This window comes from Oryzias latipes, chromosome 1 (assembly GCF_053564925.1).
Source record: "Oryzias latipes strain Hd-rR chromosome 1, Olatipes_Hd-rR_3.1".
Classification (NCBI taxonomy): Eukaryota; Metazoa; Chordata; class Actinopteri; order Beloniformes; family Adrianichthyidae; genus Oryzias; species Oryzias latipes.
Genome location: NC_136237.1, coordinates 3,628,963 through 3,648,647, shown reverse-complemented (window position 1 = coordinate 3,648,647; position 19,685 = coordinate 3,628,963). Strand labels below are relative to the sequence as shown.

Below are 19,685 nucleotides of genomic sequence, written 5' to 3'. Positions count from 1 at the left end.
TGTGTTCAAATGACAAGGTTGGTTCAAGTCTTAGATAAGTCTCTATTGAAAAGTGGTTTATAATGTGTGTCATTATGTGCATAGGCTAAACTAGGGTTTCAGGTGAGTTCTCCTTTAAACATGGTGGATTCCCTGACCGGGAATTGAACCCGGACCGTGGCGGTGAGAGCGCCAAATCCTAGCCATTAGACCATCAGGGAAATTCCTGCATGAAGCAAACAACATTTTTAACAGACTACAAGAATTAGCATACGTTGCAAAAGACTGCAATTTTGATGTGGCCTTGTTGTAGATATTTCTGATTTTTGGAACAGTGCCCATTTATTTTTACTGTAGCAAATTTCTTCAGTTTGTTGTGTTGTTCATCTTGCTGCCATTGGGATGTTTGTCTTCTTGACTGCAACATGTGTCTACTTTAAAAAGTCAAACAGATGTCCAGATGGATCAGGTAACTCTGCCCCACACATGCTGCTAGTACTCCTGGGCTGATAGTTCAAATGCACATTAATTACTGCATAAACATATACATGGGCAAGTAAATGGCTTGTGCCACTGTGCAACAATGATGGGCTCTTGGACTAGAGGCGGGAACTCTTCCCTGCAGAAATTTGCACAGGCTGGGAGATTCTACCTTTAATGTGGGGGTAGCATCACTTGTGTGGGCATTGGTGGTATAGTGGTAGCATAGCTGCTTGCCATGCAGTTGACCTGGGTTCAATTCCCAGCCAATGCATTGATTGCTGTTTTTGTTATGTTCAGTAACCTTCTTGTGTCAAAGTATTTCATTAAAACATGTAGAGTGTCAACGTAAAAAGCCCAATGTCGATCTATGACAAGGAAAGCTTAGCTCACACTACAGAAATGCTGGCGTTTTCGTCTTGTAAGAGAAATCATTCAATGCTGAGAGATGCTTTCATTCATTGGGTTATCTTGTTTAGGATGTTGTCAACACGCAAGGTTGGTCTCTCTTTGAAAAATGGTTCAGGATGTGTGTCATTGTAGGTTAAACTAGTGTTTCATGCCAGTTTCCTTTTGAACATAGAGGATTCCCTGACCGGGAATTGAACCCAGACCGTGTCGGTGAAAGCACCAAATCCTAGCCATTAGACCATCAGGGAAATTCTCCTGTGGAAATGCTTCAAGAGAGTTGGCATTGGTAGCATAGGGGATGTCATAGCTGGGCGGGTGAATGGCTTGGGCTACTGTGCAACAATGATGGGTTCTTGGACTGGATGTGGGGAATCTTCCTTGCACAACTTTGCACAGTCTTAGACATTCTAGTTTTAATACGGTGTCCTTTTGACACAGTGGGCATTGGTGGTATAGTGGTAGCATAGCTGCCTTCCAAGCAGTTGACCTGGGTTCAATTCCCAGCCAATGCATTGATTAGCGTTTTTGAGAATTAAACTTCATGCTAAATATTATTGAAATAAAACCTGTAAAATGTCAACCTGTAATGTCTAATGTTGATCCAAGACATGGAAAACATAGCCCACACACTACTGAAGTGTCGAATTTTCCATCTTCATGTCTATATTGCCACAGAAATCATTCAATGCTGAGAAATATTTGCTTCTCTTGGAATCCCTTGTTTAGAATGTGTTCAAATGACAATGTTGGTTCAAGTCTTAGATAAGTCTCTATTGAAAAGTGGTTTATAATGTGTGTCATTATGTGCATAGGCTAAACTAGGGTTTAGGGTGAGTTCTCCTTTAAACATGGTGGATTCCCTGACCGGGAATTGAACCCGGACCGTGGCAGTGAGAGCGCCAAATCCTAGCCATTGGACCATCAGGGAAATGCCTGCATGAAGCAAACAACATTTTTAACAGACTACAAGAATTCGCATACGTTGCAAAAGACTGCAATTTTGATGTGGCCTTGTTGTAGATATTTCTGATTTTTGGAACAGTGCCCATTTATTTTTACTGTAGCAAATTTCTTCAGTTTGTTGTGTTGTTCATCTTGCTGCCATTGGGATGTTTGTCTTCTTGACTGCAACATGTGTCTACTTTAAAAAGTCAAACAGATGTCCAGATGGATCAGGTAACTCTGCCCCACACATGCTGCTAGTACTCCTGGGCTGATAGTTCAAATGCACATTAATTACTACATAAACACATACATGGGCAAGTAAATGGCTTGTGCCACTGTGCAACAATGATGGGCTCTTGGACTAGAGGCGGGAACTCTTCCCTGCAGAAATTTGCACAGGCTGGGAGATTCTACCTTTAATGTGGGGGTAGCATCACTTGTGTGGGCATTGGTGGTATAGTGGTAGCATAGCTGCTTGCCATGCAGTTGACCTGGGTTCAATTCCCAGCCAATGCATTGATTGCTGTTTTTGTTATGTTCAGTAACCTTCTTGTGTCAAAGTATTTCATTAAAACATGTAGAGTGTCAACGTAAAAAGCCCAATGTCGATCTATGACAAGGAAAGCTTAGCTCACACTACTGAAATGCTGGCGTTTTCGTCTTGTAAGAGAAATCATTCAATGCTGAGAGATGCTTTCATTCATTGGGTTATCTTCTTTAGGATGTGGTCAACACGCAAGGTTGGTCTCTCTTTGAAAAATGGTTCAGGATGTGTGTCATTGTAGGTTAAACTAGTGTTTCATGCCAGTTTCCTTTTGAACATAGAGGATTCCCTGACCGGGAATTGAAACCGGACCGTGGCGGTGAAAGCACCAAATCCTAGCCATTAGACCATCAGGGAAATTCTCCTGTGGAAATGCTTCAAGAGAGTTGGCATTGGTGGCATAGGGGATGTCATAGCTGGGCGGGTGAATGGTTTGGGCTACTGTGCAACAATGATGGGTTCTTGGACTGGATGTGGGGACTCTTCCTTGCACAACTTTGCACAGTCTTAGACATTCTAGTTTTAATGCGGTGTCCTTTTGACACAGTGGGCATTGGTGGTATACTGGTAGCATAGCTGCCTTCCAAGCAGTTGACCTGGGTTCAATTCCCAGCCAATGCATTGATTAGTGTTTTTGAGAATTAAACTTCATGCTAAATATTATTGAAATAAAACCTGTAAAATGTCAACCTGTAATGTCTAATGTTGATCCAAGACATGGAAAACATAGCCCACACACTACTGAAGTGTCGAATTTTCCATCTTCATGTCTATATTGCCAGAGAAATCATTCAATGCTGAGAAATGTTTGCTTCTCTTGGAATCCCTTGTTTAGAATGTGTTCAAATGACAAGGTTGGTTCAAGTCTTAGATAAGTCTCTATTGAAAAGTGGTTTATAATATGTGTCATTATGTGCATAGGCTAAACTAGGGTTTCAGGTAAGTTCTCCTTTAAACATGGTGGATTCCCTGACCGGGAATTGAACCCAGACCGTGGCGGTGAGAGCAGCAAATCCTAGCCATTAGACCATCAGGGAAATGCCTGCATGAAGCAAACAACATTTTTAACAGACTACAAGAATTAGCATACGTTGCAAAAGACTGCAATTTTGATGTGGCCTTGTAGATATTTCTGATTTTTGGAACAGTGCCCATTTATTTTTACTGTAGCAAATTTCTTCAGTTTGTTGTGTTGTTCATCTTGCTGCCATTGGGATGTTTGTCTTCTTGACTTCAACATGTGTCTACTTTAAAAAGTCAAACAGATGTCCATATGGATCAGGTAACTCTGCCCCACACATGCTGCTAGTACTCCTGGGCTGATAGTTCAAATGCACATTAATTACTGCATAAACATATACATGGGCAAGTAAATGGCTTGTGCCACTGTGCAACAATGATGGGCTCTTGGACTAGAGGCGGGAACTCTTCCCTGCAGAAATTTGCACAGGCTGGGAGATTCTACCTTTAATGTGGGGGTAGCATCACTTGTGTGGGCATTGGTGGTATAGTGGTAGCATAGCTGCTTGCCATGCAGTTGACCTGGGTTCAATTCCCAGCCAATGCATTGATTGCTGTTTTTGTTATGTTCAGTAACCTTCTTGTGTCAAAGTATTTCATTAAAACATGTAGAGTGTCAACGTAAAAAGCCCAATGTCGATCTATGACAAGGAAAGCTTAGCTCACACTACTGAAATGCTGGCGTTTTCGTCTTGTAAGAGAAATCATTCAATGCTGAGAGATGCTTTCATTCATTGGGTTATCTTCTTTAGGATGTGGTCAACACGCAAGGTTGGTCTCTCTTTGAAAAATGGTTCAGGATGTGTGTCATTGTAGGTTAAAGTAGTGTTTCATGCCAGTTTCCTTTTGAACATAGAGGATTCCCTGACCGGGAATTGAAACCGGACCGTGTCGGTGAAAGCGCCAAATCCTAGCCATTAGACCATCAGGGAAATTCTCCTGTGGAAATGCTTCAAGAGAGTTGGCATTGGTAGCATAGGGGATGTCATAGCTGGGCGGGTGAATGGCTTGGGCTACTGTGCAACAATGATGGGTTCTTGGACTGGATGTGGGGACTCTTCCTTGCACAACTTTGCACAGTCTTAGACATTCTAGTTTTAATGCGGTGTCCTTTTGACACAGTGGGCATTGGTGGTATAGTGGTAGCATAGCTGCCTTCCAAGCAGTTGACCTGGGTTCAATTCCCAGCCAATGCATTGATTAGAGTGTTTGAGAATTAAACTTCATGCTAAATATTATTGAAATAAAACCTGTAAAATGTCAACCTGTAATGTCTAATGTTGATCCAAGACATGGAAAACATAGCCCACACACTACTGAAGTGTCGAATTTTCCATCTTCATGTCTATATTGCCAGAGAAATCATTCAAATGCTGAGAAATATTTGCTTCTCTTGGAATCCCTTGTTTAGAATGTGTTCAAATGACAAGGTTGGTTCAAGTCTTAGATAAGTCTCTATTGAAAAGTGGTTTATAATATGTGTCATTATGTGCATAGGCTAAACTAGGGTTTCAGGTAAGTTCTCCTTTAAAAACGGTGGATTCCCTGACCGGGAATTGAACCCAGACCGTGGCGGTGAGAGCAGCAAATCCTAGCCATTAGACCATCAGGGAAATGCCTGCATGAAGCAAACAACATTTTTAACAGACTACAAGAATTAGCATACGTTGCAAAAGACTGCAATTTTGATGTGGCCTTGTTGTAGATATTTCTGATTTTTGGAACAGTGCCCATTTATTTTTACTGTAGCAAATTTCTTCAGTTTGTTGTGTTGTTCATCTTGCTGCCATTGGGATGTTTGTCTTCTTGACTGCAACATGTGTCTACTTTAAAAAGTCAAACAGATGTCCAGATGGATCAGGTAACTCTGCCCCACACATGCTGCTAGTACTCCTGGGCTGATAGTTCAAATGCACATTAATTACTGCATAAACATATACATGGGCAAGTAAATGGCTTGTGCCACTGTGCAACAATGATGGGCTCTTGGACTAGAGGCGGGAACTCTTCCCTGCAGAAATTTGCACAGGCTGGGAGATTCTACCTTTAATGTGGGGGTAGCATCACTTGTGTGGGCATTGGTGGTATAGTGGTAGCATAGCTGCTTGCCATGCAGTTGACCTGGGTTCAATTCCCAGCCAATGCATTGATTGCTGTTTTTGTTATGTTCAGTAACCTTCTTGTGTCAAAGTATTTCATTAAAACATGTAAAGTGTCAACGTAAAAAGCCCAATGTCGATCTATGACAAGGAAAGCTTAGCTCACACTACTGAAATGCTGGCGTTTTCGTCTTGTAAGAGAAATCATTCAATGCTGAGAGATGCTTTCATTCATTGGGTTATCTTCTTTAGGATGTGGTCAACACGCAAGGTTGGTCTCTCTTTGAAAAATGGTTCAGGATGTGTGTCCTTGTAGGTTAAACTAGTGTTTCATGCCAGTTTCCTTTTGAACATAGAGGATTCCCTGACCGGGAATTGAAACCGGACCGTGTCGGTGAAAGCGCCAAATCCTAGCCATTAGACCATCAGGGAAATTCTCCTGTGGAAATGCTTCAAGAGAGTTGGCATTGGTGGCATAGGGGATGTCATAGCTGGGCAGGTGAATGGCTTGGGCTACTGTGCAACAATGATGGGTTCTTGGACTGGATGTGGGGACTCTTCCTTGCACAACTTTGCACAGTCTTAGACATTCTAGTTTTAATGCGGTGTCCTTTTGACACAGTGGGCATTGGTGGTATAGTGGTAGCATAGCTGCCTTCCAAGCAGTTGACCTGGGTTCAATTCCCAGCCAATGCATTGATTAGTGTTTTTGAGAATTAAACTTCATGCTAAATATTATTGAAATAAAACTTGTAGAATGTCAACCTGTAATGTCTAATGTTGATCCAAGACATGGAAAACATAGCCCACACACTACTGAAGTGTCGAATTTTCCATCTTCATGTCTATATTGCCAGAGAAATCATTCAAATGCTGAGAAATATTTGCTTCTCTTGGAATCCCTTGTTTAGAATGTGTTCAAATGACAAGGTTGGTTCAAGTCTTAGATAAGTCTCTATTGAAAAGTGGTTTATAATGTGTGTCATTATGTGCATAGGCTAAACTAGGGTTTCAGGTGAGTTCTCCTTTAAACATGGTGGATTCCTAGACCGGGAATTGAACCCGGACCGTGGCGGTGAAAGCGCCAAATCCTAGCCATTAGACCATCAGGGAAATTCTCCTGTGGAAATGCTTCAAGAGAGTTGGCATTGGTAGCATAGGGGATGTCATAGCTGGGCAGGTGAATGGCTTGGGCTACTGTGCAACAATGATGGGTTCTTGGACTGGATGTGGGGACTCTTCCTTGCACAACTTTGCACAGTCTTAGACATTCTAGTTTTAATGCGGTGTCCTTTTGACACAGTGGGCATTGGTGGTATAGTGGTAGCATAGCTGCCTTCCAAGCAGTTGACATGGGTTCAATTCCCAGCCAATGCATTGATTAGTGTTTTTGAGAATTAAACTTCATGCTAAATATTATTCAAATAAAACCTGTAAAATGTCAACCTGTAATGTCTAATGTTGATCCAAGACATGGAAAAAATAGCCCACACACTACTGAAGTGTCGAATTTTCCATCTTCATGTCTATATTGCCAGAGAAATCATTCAAATGCTGAGAAATATTTGCTTCTCTTGGAATCCCTTGTTTAGAATGTGTTCAAATGACAAGGTTGGTTCAAGTCTTAGATAAGTCTCTATTGAAAAGTGGTTTATAATGTGTGTCATTATGTGCATGGGCTAAACTAGGGTGGATTCCCTGACCGGGAATTGAACCCGGACTGTGGCGGTGAGAGCGCCAAATCCTAGCCATTAGACCATGAGGGAAATTCCTGCATGAAGCAAACAACATTTTTAACAGACTACAAGAATTAGCATACGTTGCAAAAGACTGCAATTTTGATGTGGCCTTGTTGTAGATATTTCTGATTTTTGGAACAGTGCCCATTTATTTTTACTGTAGCAAATTTCTTCAGTTTGTTGTGTTGTTCATCTTGCTGCCATTGGGATGTTTGTCTTCTTGACTGCAACATGTGTCTACTTTAAAAAGTCAAACAGATGTCCAGATGGATCAGGTAACTCTGCCCCACACATGCTGCTAGTACTCCTGGGCTGATAGTTCAAATGCACATTAATTACTGCATAAACATATACATGGGCAAGTAAATGGCTTGTGCCACTGTGCTACAATGATGGGCTCTTGGACTAGTGGCGGGAACTCTTCCCTGCAGAAATTTGCACAGGCTGGGAGATTCTACCTTTAATGTGGGGGTAGCATCACTTGTGTGGGCATTGGTGGTATAGTGGTAGCATAGCTGCTTGCCATGCAGTTAACCTGGGTTCAATTCCCAGCCGATGCATTGATTGCTGTTTTTGTTATGTTCAGTAACCTTCTTGTGTCAAAGTATTTCATTAAAACATGTAGAGTGTCAACGTAAAAAGCCCAATGTCGATCTATGACAAGGAAAGCTTAGCTCACACTACAGAAATGCTGGCGTTTTCGTCTTGTAAGAGAAATCATTCAATGCTGAGAGATGCTTTCATTCATTGGGTTATCTTCTTTAGGATGTGGTCAACACGCAAGGTTGGTCTCTCTTTGAAAAATGGTTCAGGATGTGTGTCATTGTAGGTTAAACTAGTGTTTCATGCCAGTTTCCTTTTGAACATAGAGGATTCCCTGACCGGGAATTGAACCCGGACCTTGGCGGTGAAAGCGCCAAATCCTAGCCATTAGACCATCAGGGAAATTCTCCTGTGGAAATGCTTCAAGAGAGTTGGCATTGGTAGCATAGGGGATGTCATAGCTGGGCGGGTGAATGGCTTGGGCTACTGTGCAACAATGATGGGTTCTTGGACTGGATGTGGGGACTCTTCCTTGCACAACTTTGCACAGTCTTAGACATTCTAGTTTTAATGCGGTGTCCTTTTGACACAGTGGGCATTGGTGGTATAGTGGTAGCATAGCTGCCTTCCAAGCAGTTGACCTGGGTTCAATTCCCAGCCAATGCATTGATTAGTGTTTTTGAGAATTAAACTTCATGCTAAATATTATTCAAATAAAACCTGTAAAATGTCAACCTGTAATGTCTAATGTTGATCCAAGACATGGAAAACAGCCCACACACTACTGAAGTGTCGAATTTTCCATCTTCATGTCTATATTGCCAGAGAAATCATTCAATGCTGAGAAATGTTTGCTTCTCTTGGAATCCCTTGTTTAGAATGTGTTCAAATGACAAGGTTGGTTCAAGTCATAGATAAGTCTCTATTGAAAAGTGGTTTATAATGTGTGTCATTATGTGCATAGGCTAAACTAGGGTTTCAGGTGAGTTCTCCTATAAACATGGTGGATTCCCTGACCGGGAATTGAACCCGGACTGTGGCGGTGAGAGCGCCAAATCCTAGCCATTAGACCATGAGGGAAATTCCTGCATGAAGCAAACAACATTTTTAACAGACTACAAGAATTAGCATACGTTGCAAAAGACTGCAATTTTGATGTGGCCTTGTTGTAGATATTTCTGATTTTTGGAACAGTGCCCATTTATTTTTACTGTAGCAAATTTCTTCAGTTTGTTGTGTTGTTCATCTTGCTGCCATTGGGATGTTTGTCTTCTTGACTGCAACATGTGTCTACTTTAAAAAGTCAAACAGATGTCCAGATGGATCAGGTAACTCTGCCCCACACATGCTGCTAGTACTCCTGGGCTGATAGTTCAAATGCACATTAATTACTGCATAAACATATACATGGGCAAGTAAATGGCTTGTGCCACTGTGCAACAATGATGGGCTCTTGGACTAGAGGCGGGAACTCTTCCCTGCAGAAATTTGCACAGGCTGGGAGATTCTACCTTTAATGTGGGGGTAGCATCACTTGTGTGGGCATTGGTGGTATAGTGGTAGCATAGCTGCTTGCCATGCAGTTGACCTGGGTTCAATTCCCAGCCAATGCATTGATTGCTGTTTTTGTTATGTTCAGTAACCTTCTTGTGTCAAAGTATTTCATTAAAACATGTAGAGTGTCAACGTAAAAAGCCCAATGTCGATCTATGACAAGGAAAGCTTAGCTCACACTACAGAAATGCTGGCGTTTTCGTCTTGTAAGAGAAATCATTCAATGCTGAGAGATGCTTTCATTCATTGGGTTATCTTCTTTAGGATGTGGTCAACACGCAAGGTTGGTCTCTCTTTGAAAAATGGTTCAGGATGTGTGTCATTGTAGGTTAAACTAGTGTTTCATGCCAGTTTCCTTTTGAACATAGAGGATTCCCTGACCGTGGCGGTGAAAGCGCCAAATCCTAGCCATTAGACCATCAGGGAAATTCTCCTGTGGAAATGCTTCAAGAGAGTTGGCATTGGTAGCATAGGGGATGTCATAGCTGGGCGGGTGAATGGCTTGGGCTACTGTGCAACAATGATGGGTTCTTGGACTGGATGTGGGGACTCTTCCTTGCACAACTTTGCACAGTCTTAGACATTCTAGTTTAAATGCGGTGTCCTTTTGACACAGTGGGCATTGGTGGTATAGTGGTAGCATAGCTGCCTTCCAAGCAGTTGACCTGGGTTCAATTCCCAGCCAATGCATTGATTAGTGTTTTTGAGAATTAAACTTCATGCTAAATATTATTCAAATAAAACCTGTAAAATGTCAACCTGTAATGTCTAATGTTGATCCAAGACATGGAAAACATAGCCCACACACTACTGAAGTGTCAAATTTTCCATCTTCATGTCTATATTGCCAGAGAAATCATTCAAATGCTGAGAAATACTTGCTTCTCTTGGAATCCCTTGTTTAGAATGTGTTCAAATGACAAGGTTGGTTCAAGTCTTAGATAAGTCTCTATTGAAAAGTGGTTTATAATGTGTGTCATTATGTGCATAGGCTTAACTAGGGTTTCAGGTGAGTTCTCCTATAAACATGGTGGATTCCCTGACCGGGAATTGAACCCGGACCGTAGCGGTGAGAGCGCCAAATCCTAGCCATTAGACCATCAGGGAAATGCCTGCATGAAGCAAACAACATTTTTAACAGACTACAAGAATTAGCATACGTTGCAAAAGACTGCAATTTTGATGTGGCCTTGTTGTAGATATTTCTGATTTTTGGAACAGTGCCCATTTATTTTTACTGTAGCAAATTTCTTCAGTTTGTTGTGTTGTTCATCTTGCTGCCATTGGGATGTTTGTCTTCTTGACTGCAACATGTGTCTACTTTAAAAAGTCAAACAGATGTCCAGATGGATCAGGTAACTCTGCCCCACACATGCTGCTAGTACTCCTGGGCTGATAGTTCAAATGCACATTAATTACTGCATAAACATATACATGGGCAAGTAAATGGCTTGTGCCACTGTGCAACAATGATGGGCTCTTGGACTAGAGGCGGGAACTCTTCCCTGCAGAAATTTGCACAGGCTGGGAGATTCTACCTTTAATGTGGGGGTAGCATCACTTGTGTGGGCATTGGTGGTATAGTGGTAGCATAGCTGCTTGCCATGCAGTTGACCTGGGTTCAATTCCCAGCCAATGCATTGATTGCTGTTTTTGTTATGTTCAGTAACCTTCTTGTGTCAAAGTATTTCATTAAAACATGTAGAGTGTCAAAGTAAAAAGCCCAATGTCGATCTATGACAAGGAAAGCTTAGCTCACACTACAGAAATGCTGGCGTTTTCATCTTGTAAGAGAAATCATTCAATGCTGAGAGATGCTTTCATTCATTGGGTTATCTTCTTTAGGATGTGGTCAACACGCAAGGTTGGTCTCTCTTTGAAAAATGGTTCAGGATGTGTGTCATTGTAGGTTAAACTAATGTTTCTGGCCAGTTTCCTTTAGAACATAGAGGATTCGCTGACCGGGAATTGAACCCGGACCGTGGCGGTGAAAGCACCAAATCCTAGCCATTAGACCATCAGGGAAATTCTCCTGTGGAAATGCTTCAAGAGAGTTGGCATTGGTAGCATAGGGGATGTCATAGCTGGGCGGGTGAATGGCTTGGGCTACTGTGCAACAATGATGGGTTCTTGGACTGGATGTGGGGACTCTTCCTTGCACAACTTTGCACAGTCTTAGACATTCTAGTTTTAATGCGGTGTCCTTTTGACACAGTGGGCATTGGTGGTATAGTGGTAGCATAGCTGCCTTCCAAGCAGTTGACCTGGGTTCAATTCCCAGCCAATGCATTGATTAGAGTTTTTGAGAATTAAACTTCATGCTAAATATTATTGAAATAAAACCTGTAAAATGTCAACCTGTAATGTCTAATGTTGATCCAAGACATGGAAAACATAGCCCACACACTACTGAAGTGTCAAATTTTCCATCTTCATGTCTATATTGCCAGAGAAATCATTCAAATGCTGAGAAATACTTGCTTCTCTTGGAATCCCTTGTTTAGAATGTGTTCAAATGACAAGGTTGGTTCAAGTCTTAGATAAGTCTCTATTGAAAAGTGGTTTATAATGTGTGTCATTATGTGCATAGGCTTAACTAGGGTTTCAGGTGAGTTCTCCTATAAACATGGTGGATTCCCTGACCGGGAATTGAACCCGGACCGTGGCGGTGAGAGCGCCAAATCCTAGCCATTAGACCATCAGGGAAATGCCTGCATGAAGCAAACAACATTTTTAACAGACTACAAGAATTAGCATACGTTGCAAAAGACTGCAATTTTGATGTGGCCTTGTTGTAGATATTTCTGATTTTTGGAACAGTGCCCATTTATTTTTACTGTAGCAAATTTCTTCAGTTTGTTGTGTTGTTCATCTTGCTGCCATTGGGATGTTTGTCTTCTTGACTGCAACATGTGTCTACTTTAAAAAGTCAAACAGATGTCCAGATGGATCAGGTAACTCTGCCCCACACATGCTGCTAGTACTCCTGGGCTGATAGTTCAAATGCACATTAATTACTGCATAAACATATACATGGGCAAGTAAATGGCTTGTGCCACTGTGCAACAATGATGGGCTCTTGGACTAGAGGCGGGAACTCTTCCCTGCAGAAATTTGCACAGGCTGGGAGATTCTACCTTTAATGTGGGGGTAGCATCACTTGTGTGGGCATTGGTGGTATAGTGGTAGCATAGCTGCTTGCCATGCAGTTGACCTGGGTTCAATTCCCAGCCAATGCATTGATTGCTGATTTTGTTATGTTCAGTAACCTTCTTGTGTCAAAGTATTTCATTAAAACATGTAGAGTGTCAACGTAAAAAGCCCAATGTCGATCTATGACAAGGAAAGCTTAGCTCACACTACAGAAATGCTGGCGTTTTCATCTTGTAAGAGAAATCATTCAATGCTGAGAGATGCTTTCATTCATTGGGTTATCTTCTTTAGGATGTGGTCAACACGCAAGGTTGGTCTCTCTTTGAAAAATGGTTCAGGATGTGTGTCATTGTAGGTTAAACTAATGTTTCTGGCCAGTTTCCTTTTGAACATAGAGGATTCGCTGACCGGGAATTGAACCCGGACCGTGGCGGTGAAAGCACCAAATCCTAGCCATTAGACCATCAGGGAAATTCTCCTGTGGAAATGCTTCAAGAGAGTTGGCATTGGTAGCATAGGGGATGTCATAGCTGGGCGGGTGAATGGCTTGGGCTACTGTGCAACAATGATGGGTTCTTGGACTGGATGTGGGGACTCTTCCTTGCACAACTTTGCACAGTCTTAGACATTCTAGTTTTAATGCGGTGTCCTTTTGACACAGTGGGCATTGGTGGTATAGTGGTAGCATAGCTGCCTTCCAAGCAGTTGACCTGGGTTCAATTCCCAGCCAATGCATTGATTAGAGTTTTTGAGAATTAAACTTCATGCTAAATATTATTGAAATAAAACCTGTAAAATGTCAACCTGTAATGTCTAATGTTGATCCAAGACATGGAAAACATAGCCCAAACACTACTGAAGTGTTGAATTTTCCATCTTCATGTCTATATTGCCAGAGAAATCATTCAAATGCTGAGAAATATTTGCTTCTCTTGGAATCCCTTGTTTAGAATGTGTTCAAATGACAAGGTTGGTTCAAGTCTTAGATAAGTCTCTATTGAAAAGTGGTTTATAATGTGTGTCATTATGTGCATAGGCTAAACTAGGGTGGATTCCCTGACCGGGAATTGAACCCGGACTGTGGCGGTGAGAGCGCCAAATCCTAGCCATTAGACCATGAGGGAAATTCCTGCATGAAGCAAACAACATTTTTAACAGACTACAAGAATTAGCATACGTTGCAAAAGACTGCAATTTTGATGTGGCCTTGTTGTAGATATTTCTGATTTTTGGAACAGTGCCCATTTATTTTTACTGTAGCAAATTTCTTCAGTTTGTTGTGTTGTTCATCTTGCTGCCATTGGGATGTTTGTCTTCTTGACTGCAACATGTGTCTACTTTAAAAAGTCAAACAGATGTCCAGATGGATCAGGTAACTCTGCCCCACACATGCTGCTAGTACTCCTGGGCTGATAGTTCAAATGCACATTAATTACTGCATAAACATATACATGGGCAAGTAAATGGCTTGTGCCACTGTGCTACAATGATGGGCTCTAGGACTAGAGGCGGGAACTCTTCCCTGCAGAAATTTGCACAGGCTGGGAGATTCTACCTTTAATGTGGGGGTAGCATCACTTGTGTGGGCATTGGTGGTATAGTGGTAGCATAGCTGCTTGCCATGCAGTTGACCTGGGTTCAATTCCCAGCCAATGCATTGATTGCTGTTTTTGTTATGTTCAGTAACCTTCTTGTGTCAAAGTATTTCATTAAAACATGTAGAGTGTCAACGTAAAAAGCCCAATGTCGATCTATGACAAGGAAAGCTTAGCTCACACTACAGAAATGCTGGCGTTTTCGTCTTGTAAGAGAAATCATTCAATGCTGAGAGATGCTTTCATTCATTGGGTTATCTTCTTTAGGATGTGGTCAACACGCAAGGTTGGTCTCTCTTTGAAAAATGGTTCAGGATGTGTGTCATTGTAGGTTAAACTAGTGTTTCATGCCAGTTTCCTTTTGAACATAGAGGATTCCCTGACCGTGGCGGTGAAAGCGCCAAATCCTAGCCATTAGACCATCAGGGAAATTCTCCTGTGGAAATGCTTCAAGAGAGTTGGCATTGGTAGCATAGGGGATGTCATAGCTGGGCGGGTGAATGGCTTGGGCTACTGTGCAACAATGATGGGTTCTTGGACTGGATGTGGGGACTCTTCCTTGCACAACTTTGCACAGTCTTAGACATTCTAGTTTTAATGCGGTGTCCTTTTGACACAGTGGGCATTGGTGGTATAGTGGTAGCATAGCTGCCTTCCAAGCAGTTGACCTGGGTTCAATTCCCAGCCAATGCATTGATTAGTGTTTTTGAGAATTAAACTTCATGCTAAATATTATTCAAATAAAACCTGTAAAATGTCAACCTGTAATGTCTAATATTGATCCAAGACATGGAAAACATAGCCCACACACTACTGAAGTGTCAAATTTTCCATCTTCATGTCTATATTGCCAGAGAAATCATTCAAATGCTGAGAAATACTTGCTTCTCTTGGAATCCCTTGTTTAGAATGTGTTCAAATGACAAGGTTGGTTCAAGTCTTAGATAAGTCTCTATTGAAAAGTGGTTTATAATGTGTGTCATTATGTGCATAGGCTTAACTAGGGTTTCAGGTGAGTTCTCCTATAAACATGGTGGATTCCCTGACCGGGAATTGAACCCGGACCGTAGCGGTGAGAGCGCCAAATCCTAGCCATTAGACCATCAGGGAAATGCCTGCATGAAGCAAACAACATTTTTAACAGACTACAAGAATTAGCATACGTTGCAAAAGACTGCAATTTTGATGTGGCCTTGTTGTAGATATTTCTGATTTTTGGAACAGTGCCCATTTATTTTTACTGTAGCAAATTTCTTCAGTTTATTGTGTTGTTCATCTTGCTGCCATTGGGATGTTTGTCTTCTTGACTGCAACATGTGTCTACTTTAAAAAGTCAAACAGATGTCCAGATGGATCAGGTAACTCTGCCCCACACATGCTGCTAGTACTCCTGGGCTGATAGTTCAAATGCACATTAATTACTGCATAAACATATACATGGGCAAGTAAATGGCTTGTGCCACTGTGCAACAATGATGGGCTCTTGGACTAGAGGCGGGAACTCTTCCCTGCAGAAATTTGCACAGGCTGGGAGATTCTACCTTTAATGTGGGGGTAGCATCACTTGTGTGGGCATTGGTGGTATAGTGGTAGCATAGCTGCTTGCCATGCAGTTGACCTGGGTTCAATTCCCAGCCAATGCATTGATTGCTGTTTTTGTTATGTTCAGTAACCTTCTTGTGTCAAAGTATTTCATTAAAACATGTAGAGTGTCAACGTAAAAAGCCCAATGTCGATCTATGACAAGGAAAGCTTAGCTCACACTACAGAAATGCTGGCGTTTTCGTCTTGTAAGAGAAATCATTCAATGCTGAGAGATGCTTTCATTCATTGGGTTATCTTCTTTAGGATGTGGTCAACACGCAAGGTTGGTCTCTCTTTGAAAAATGGTTCAGGATGTGTGTCATTGTAGGTTAAACTAGTGTTTCATGCCAGTTTCCTTTTGAACATAGAGGATTCCCTGACCGGGAATTGAACCCGGACCGTGGCGGTGAAAGCGCCAAATCCTAGCCATTAGACCATCAGGGAAATTCTCCTGTGGAAATGCTTCAAGAGAGTTGGCATTGGTAGCATAGGGGATGTCATAGCTGGGCGGGTGAATGGCTTGGGCTACTGTGCAACAATGATGGGTTCTTGGACTGGATGTGGGGACTCTTCCTTGCACAACTTTGCACAGTCTTAGACATTCTAGTTTTAATGCGGTGTCCTTTTGACACAGTGGGCATTGGTGGTATAGTGGTAGCATAGCTGCCTTCCAAGCAGTTGACCTGGGTTCAATTCCCAGCCAATGCATTGATTAGTGTTTTTGAGAATTAAACTTCATGCTAAATATTATTCAAATAAAACCTGTAAAATGTCAACCTGTAATGTCTAATGTTGATCCAAGACATGGAAAACATAGCCCACACACTACTGAAGTGTCGAATTTTCCATCTTCATGTCTATATTGCCAGAGAAATCATTCAATGCTGAGAAATGTTTGCTTCTCTTGGAATCCCTTGTTTAGAATGTGTTCAAATGACAAGGTTGGTTCAAGTCATAGATAAGTCTCTATTGAAAAGTGGTTTATAATGTGTGTCATTATGTGCATAGGCTAAACTAGGGTTTCAGGTGAGTTCTCCTTTAAACATGGTGGATTCCCTGACCGGGAATTGAACCCGGACCGTGGCGGTGAGAGCGCCAAATCCTAGCCATTAGACCATCAGGGAAATGCCTGCATGAAGCAAACAACATTTTTAACAGACTACAAGAATTAGCATACGTTGCAAAAGACTGCAATTTTGATGTGGCCTTGTTGTAGATATTTCTGATTTTTGGAACAGTGCCCATTTATTTTTACTGTAGCAAATTTCTTCAGTTTATTGTGTTGTTCATCTTGCTGCCATTGGGATGTTTGTCTTCTTGACTGCAACATGTGTCTACTTTAAAAAGTCAAACAGATGTCCAGATGGATCAGGTAACTCTGCCCCACACATGCTGCTAGTACTCCTGGGCTGATAGTTCAAATGCACATTAATTACTGCATAAACATATACATGGGCAAGTAAATGGCTTGTGCCACTGTGCAACAATGATGGGCTCTTGGACTAGAGGCGGGAACTCTTCCCTGCAGAAATTTGCACAGGCTGGGAGATTCTACCTTTAATGTGGGGGTAGCATCACTTGTGTGGGCATTGGTGGTATAGTGGTAGCATAGCTGCTTGCCATGCAGTTGACCTGGGTTCAATTCCCAGCCAATGCATTGATTGCTGTTTTTGTTATGTTCAGTAACCTTCTTGTGTCAAAGTATTTCATTAAAACATGTAGAGTGTCAACGTAAAAAGCCCAATGTCGATCTATGACAAGGAAAGCTTAGCTCACACTACAGAAATGCTGGCGTTTTCGTCTTGTAAGAGAAATCATTCAATGCTGAGAGATGCTTTCATTCATTGGGTTATCTTCTTTAGGATGTGGTCAACACGCAAGGTTGGTCTCTCTTTGAAAAATGGTTCAGGATGTGTGTCATTGTAGGTTAAACTAGTGTTTCATGCCAGTTTCCTTTTGAACATAGAGGATTCCCTGACCGTGGCGGTGAAAGCACCAAATCCTAGCCATTAGACCATCAGGGAAATTCTCCTGTGGAAATGCTTCAAGAGAGTTGGCATTGGTAGCATAGGGGATGTCATAGCTGGGCGGGTGAATGGCTTGGGCTACTGTGCAACAATGATGGGTTCTTGGACTGGATGTGGGGACTCTTCCTTGCACAACTTTGCACAGTCTTAGACATTCTAGTTTTAATGCGGTGTCCTTTTGACACAGTGGGCATTGGTGGTATAGTGGTAGCATAGCTGCCTTCCAAGCAGTTGACCTGGGTTCAATTCCCAGCCAATGCATTGATTAGTGTTTTTGAGAATTAAACTTCATGCTAAATATTATTCAAATAAAACCTGTAAAATGTCAACCTGTAATGTCTAATGTTGATCCAAGACATGGAAAACATAGCCCACACACTACTGAAGTGTCAAATTTTCCATCTTCATGTCTATATTGCCAGAGAAATCATTCAAATGCTGAGAAATACTTGCTTCTCTTGGAATCCCTTGTTTAGAATGTGTTCAAATGACAAGGTTGGTTCAAGTCTTAGATAAGTCTCTATTGAAAAGTGGTTTATAATGTGTGTCATTATGTGCATAGGCTTAACTAGGGTTTCAGGTGAGTTCTCCTATAAACATGGTGGATTCCCTGACCGGGAATTGAACCCGGACCGTAGCGGTGAGAGCGCCAAATCCTAGCCATTAGACCATCAGGGAAATGCCTGCATGAAGCAAACAACATTTTTAACAGACTACAAGAATTAGCATACGTTGCAAAAGACTGCAATTTTGATGTGGCCTTGTTGTAGATATTTCTGATTTTTGGAACAGTGCCCATTTATTTTTACTGTAGCAAATTTCTTCAGTTTGTTGTGTTGTTCATCTTGCTGCCATTGGGATGTTTGTCTTCTTGACTGCAACATGTGTCTACTTTAAAAAGTCAAACAGATGTCCAGATGGATCAGGTAACTCTGCCCCACACATGCTGCTAGTACTCCTGGGCTGATAGTTCAAATGCACATTAATTACTGCATAAACATATACATGGGCAAGTAAATGGCTTGTGCCACTGTGCAACAATGATGGGCTCTTGGACTAGAGGCGGGAACTCTTCCCTGCAGAAATTTGCACAGGCTGGGAGATTCTACCTTTAATGTGGGGGTAGCATCACTTGTGTGGGCATTGGTGGTATAGTGGTAGCATAGCTGCTTGCCATGCAGTTGACCTGGGTTCAATTCCCAGCCAATGCATTGATTGCTGTTTTTGTTATGTTCAGTAACCTTCTTGTGTCAAAGTATTTCATTAAAACATGTAGAGTGTCAAAGTAAAAAGCCCAATGTCGATCTATGACAAGGAAAGCTTAGCTCACACTACAGAAATGCTGGCGTTTTCATCTTGTAAGAGAAATCATTCAATGCTGAGAGATGCTTTCATTCATTGGGTTATCTTCTTTAGGATGTGGTCAACACGCAAGGTTGGTCTCTCTTTGAAAAATGGTTCAGGATGTGTGTCATTGTAGGTTAAACTAATGTTTCTGGCCAGTTTCCTTTAGAACATAGAGGATTCGCTGACCGGGAATTGAACCCGGACCGTGGCGGTGAAAGCACCAAATCCTAGCCATTAGACCATCAGGGAAATTCTCCTGTGGAAATGCTTCAAGAGAGTTGGCATTGGTAGCATAGGGGATGTCATAGCTGGGCGGGTGAATGGCTTGGGCTACTGTGCAACAATGATGGGTTCTTGGACTGGATGTGGGGACTCTTCCTTGCACAACTTTGCACAGTCTTAGACATTCTAGTTTTAATGCGGTGTCCTTTTGACACAGTGGGCATTGGTGGTATAGTGGTAGCATAGCTGCCTTCCAAGCAGTTGACCTGGGTTCAATTCCCAGCCAATGCATTGATTAGAGTTTTTGAGAATTAAACTTCATGCTAAATATTATTGAAATAAAACCTGTAAAATGTCAACCTGTAATGTCTAATGTTGATCCAAGACATGGAAAACATAGCCCACACACTACTGAAGTGTCAAATTTTCCATCTTCATGTCTA

General features: G+C 41.8%; 39 non-coding genes across 39 annotated transcripts; 25 read left to right on the top strand and 14 right to left on the bottom strand.

The window, feature by feature from the left end:
* Positions 1-128: 128 nt before the first annotated feature.
* Positions 129-200, bottom strand: trnae-cuc (transfer RNA glutamic acid (anticodon CUC)). The gene has a single exon. It is a non-coding gene; the product is annotated as a tRNA-Glu (tRNA).
* Positions 201-662: 462 nt separating this feature from the next.
* trnag-gcc (transfer RNA glycine (anticodon GCC)) lies at positions 663-733 on the top strand. The gene has a single exon. It is a non-coding gene; the product is annotated as a tRNA-Gly (tRNA).
* A 578-nt stretch (positions 734-1,311) lies between these two features.
* trnag-ucc (transfer RNA glycine (anticodon UCC)) lies at positions 1,312-1,382 on the top strand. Its single transcript has one exon. It is a non-coding gene; the product is annotated as a tRNA-Gly (tRNA).
* A 344-nt stretch (positions 1,383-1,726) lies between these two features.
* trnae-cuc (transfer RNA glutamic acid (anticodon CUC)) lies at positions 1,727-1,798 on the bottom strand. The gene has a single exon. It is a non-coding gene; the product is annotated as a tRNA-Glu (tRNA).
* Positions 1,799-2,260: 462 nt separating this feature from the next.
* On the top strand, positions 2,261-2,331 carry trnag-gcc (transfer RNA glycine (anticodon GCC)). Its single transcript has one exon. It is a non-coding gene; the product is annotated as a tRNA-Gly (tRNA).
* A 313-nt stretch (positions 2,332-2,644) lies between these two features.
* Positions 2,645-2,716, bottom strand: trnae-uuc (transfer RNA glutamic acid (anticodon UUC)). Its single transcript has one exon. It is a non-coding gene; the product is annotated as a tRNA-Glu (tRNA).
* A 193-nt stretch (positions 2,717-2,909) lies between these two features.
* On the top strand, positions 2,910-2,980 carry trnag-ucc (transfer RNA glycine (anticodon UCC)). Its single transcript has one exon. It is a non-coding gene; the product is annotated as a tRNA-Gly (tRNA).
* Positions 2,981-3,855: 875 nt separating this feature from the next.
* Positions 3,856-3,926, top strand: trnag-gcc (transfer RNA glycine (anticodon GCC)). The gene has a single exon. It is a non-coding gene; the product is annotated as a tRNA-Gly (tRNA).
* Positions 3,927-4,504: 578 nt separating this feature from the next.
* On the top strand, positions 4,505-4,575 carry trnag-ucc (transfer RNA glycine (anticodon UCC)). The gene has a single exon. It is a non-coding gene; the product is annotated as a tRNA-Gly (tRNA).
* Positions 4,576-5,454: 879 nt separating this feature from the next.
* trnag-gcc (transfer RNA glycine (anticodon GCC)) lies at positions 5,455-5,525 on the top strand. The gene has a single exon. It is a non-coding gene; the product is annotated as a tRNA-Gly (tRNA).
* Positions 5,526-6,103: 578 nt separating this feature from the next.
* On the top strand, positions 6,104-6,174 carry trnag-ucc (transfer RNA glycine (anticodon UCC)). The gene has a single exon. It is a non-coding gene; the product is annotated as a tRNA-Gly (tRNA).
* A 345-nt stretch (positions 6,175-6,519) lies between these two features.
* Positions 6,520-6,591, bottom strand: trnae-uuc (transfer RNA glutamic acid (anticodon UUC)). Its single transcript has one exon. It is a non-coding gene; the product is annotated as a tRNA-Glu (tRNA).
* A 193-nt stretch (positions 6,592-6,784) lies between these two features.
* trnag-ucc (transfer RNA glycine (anticodon UCC)) lies at positions 6,785-6,855 on the top strand. Its single transcript has one exon. It is a non-coding gene; the product is annotated as a tRNA-Gly (tRNA).
* An 851-nt stretch (positions 6,856-7,706) lies between these two features.
* On the top strand, positions 7,707-7,777 carry trnag-gcc (transfer RNA glycine (anticodon GCC)). Its single transcript has one exon. It is a non-coding gene; the product is annotated as a tRNA-Gly (tRNA).
* A 313-nt stretch (positions 7,778-8,090) lies between these two features.
* On the bottom strand, positions 8,091-8,162 carry trnae-uuc (transfer RNA glutamic acid (anticodon UUC)). The gene has a single exon. It is a non-coding gene; the product is annotated as a tRNA-Glu (tRNA).
* A 193-nt stretch (positions 8,163-8,355) lies between these two features.
* On the top strand, positions 8,356-8,426 carry trnag-ucc (transfer RNA glycine (anticodon UCC)). Its single transcript has one exon. It is a non-coding gene; the product is annotated as a tRNA-Gly (tRNA).
* Positions 8,427-9,302: 876 nt separating this feature from the next.
* On the top strand, positions 9,303-9,373 carry trnag-gcc (transfer RNA glycine (anticodon GCC)). The gene has a single exon. It is a non-coding gene; the product is annotated as a tRNA-Gly (tRNA).
* A 560-nt stretch (positions 9,374-9,933) lies between these two features.
* Positions 9,934-10,004, top strand: trnag-ucc (transfer RNA glycine (anticodon UCC)). The gene has a single exon. It is a non-coding gene; the product is annotated as a tRNA-Gly (tRNA).
* Positions 10,005-10,349: 345 nt separating this feature from the next.
* Positions 10,350-10,421, bottom strand: trnae-cuc (transfer RNA glutamic acid (anticodon CUC)). The gene has a single exon. It is a non-coding gene; the product is annotated as a tRNA-Glu (tRNA).
* Positions 10,422-10,883: 462 nt separating this feature from the next.
* Positions 10,884-10,954, top strand: trnag-gcc (transfer RNA glycine (anticodon GCC)). The gene has a single exon. It is a non-coding gene; the product is annotated as a tRNA-Gly (tRNA).
* Positions 10,955-11,267: 313 nt separating this feature from the next.
* trnae-uuc (transfer RNA glutamic acid (anticodon UUC)) lies at positions 11,268-11,339 on the bottom strand. The gene has a single exon. It is a non-coding gene; the product is annotated as a tRNA-Glu (tRNA).
* A 193-nt stretch (positions 11,340-11,532) lies between these two features.
* On the top strand, positions 11,533-11,603 carry trnag-ucc (transfer RNA glycine (anticodon UCC)). Its single transcript has one exon. It is a non-coding gene; the product is annotated as a tRNA-Gly (tRNA).
* Positions 11,604-11,948: 345 nt separating this feature from the next.
* trnae-cuc (transfer RNA glutamic acid (anticodon CUC)) lies at positions 11,949-12,020 on the bottom strand. The gene has a single exon. It is a non-coding gene; the product is annotated as a tRNA-Glu (tRNA).
* Positions 12,021-12,482: 462 nt separating this feature from the next.
* On the top strand, positions 12,483-12,553 carry trnag-gcc (transfer RNA glycine (anticodon GCC)). The gene has a single exon. It is a non-coding gene; the product is annotated as a tRNA-Gly (tRNA).
* Positions 12,554-12,866: 313 nt separating this feature from the next.
* On the bottom strand, positions 12,867-12,938 carry trnae-uuc (transfer RNA glutamic acid (anticodon UUC)). Its single transcript has one exon. It is a non-coding gene; the product is annotated as a tRNA-Glu (tRNA).
* Positions 12,939-13,131: 193 nt separating this feature from the next.
* Positions 13,132-13,202, top strand: trnag-ucc (transfer RNA glycine (anticodon UCC)). Its single transcript has one exon. It is a non-coding gene; the product is annotated as a tRNA-Gly (tRNA).
* An 851-nt stretch (positions 13,203-14,053) lies between these two features.
* Positions 14,054-14,124, top strand: trnag-gcc (transfer RNA glycine (anticodon GCC)). The gene has a single exon. It is a non-coding gene; the product is annotated as a tRNA-Gly (tRNA).
* A 560-nt stretch (positions 14,125-14,684) lies between these two features.
* On the top strand, positions 14,685-14,755 carry trnag-ucc (transfer RNA glycine (anticodon UCC)). The gene has a single exon. It is a non-coding gene; the product is annotated as a tRNA-Gly (tRNA).
* Positions 14,756-15,100: 345 nt separating this feature from the next.
* Positions 15,101-15,172, bottom strand: trnae-cuc (transfer RNA glutamic acid (anticodon CUC)). The gene has a single exon. It is a non-coding gene; the product is annotated as a tRNA-Glu (tRNA).
* A 462-nt stretch (positions 15,173-15,634) lies between these two features.
* Positions 15,635-15,705, top strand: trnag-gcc (transfer RNA glycine (anticodon GCC)). Its single transcript has one exon. It is a non-coding gene; the product is annotated as a tRNA-Gly (tRNA).
* Positions 15,706-16,018: 313 nt separating this feature from the next.
* On the bottom strand, positions 16,019-16,090 carry trnae-uuc (transfer RNA glutamic acid (anticodon UUC)). The gene has a single exon. It is a non-coding gene; the product is annotated as a tRNA-Glu (tRNA).
* Positions 16,091-16,283: 193 nt separating this feature from the next.
* trnag-ucc (transfer RNA glycine (anticodon UCC)) lies at positions 16,284-16,354 on the top strand. Its single transcript has one exon. It is a non-coding gene; the product is annotated as a tRNA-Gly (tRNA).
* Positions 16,355-16,698: 344 nt separating this feature from the next.
* Positions 16,699-16,770, bottom strand: trnae-cuc (transfer RNA glutamic acid (anticodon CUC)). Its single transcript has one exon. It is a non-coding gene; the product is annotated as a tRNA-Glu (tRNA).
* A 462-nt stretch (positions 16,771-17,232) lies between these two features.
* trnag-gcc (transfer RNA glycine (anticodon GCC)) lies at positions 17,233-17,303 on the top strand. The gene has a single exon. It is a non-coding gene; the product is annotated as a tRNA-Gly (tRNA).
* Positions 17,304-17,863: 560 nt separating this feature from the next.
* trnag-ucc (transfer RNA glycine (anticodon UCC)) lies at positions 17,864-17,934 on the top strand. The gene has a single exon. It is a non-coding gene; the product is annotated as a tRNA-Gly (tRNA).
* A 345-nt stretch (positions 17,935-18,279) lies between these two features.
* trnae-cuc (transfer RNA glutamic acid (anticodon CUC)) lies at positions 18,280-18,351 on the bottom strand. The gene has a single exon. It is a non-coding gene; the product is annotated as a tRNA-Glu (tRNA).
* Positions 18,352-18,813: 462 nt separating this feature from the next.
* On the top strand, positions 18,814-18,884 carry trnag-gcc (transfer RNA glycine (anticodon GCC)). The gene has a single exon. It is a non-coding gene; the product is annotated as a tRNA-Gly (tRNA).
* A 313-nt stretch (positions 18,885-19,197) lies between these two features.
* trnae-uuc (transfer RNA glutamic acid (anticodon UUC)) lies at positions 19,198-19,269 on the bottom strand. The gene has a single exon. It is a non-coding gene; the product is annotated as a tRNA-Glu (tRNA).
* Positions 19,270-19,462: 193 nt separating this feature from the next.
* Positions 19,463-19,533, top strand: trnag-ucc (transfer RNA glycine (anticodon UCC)). The gene has a single exon. It is a non-coding gene; the product is annotated as a tRNA-Gly (tRNA).
* Positions 19,534-19,685: the final 152 nt, after the last annotated feature.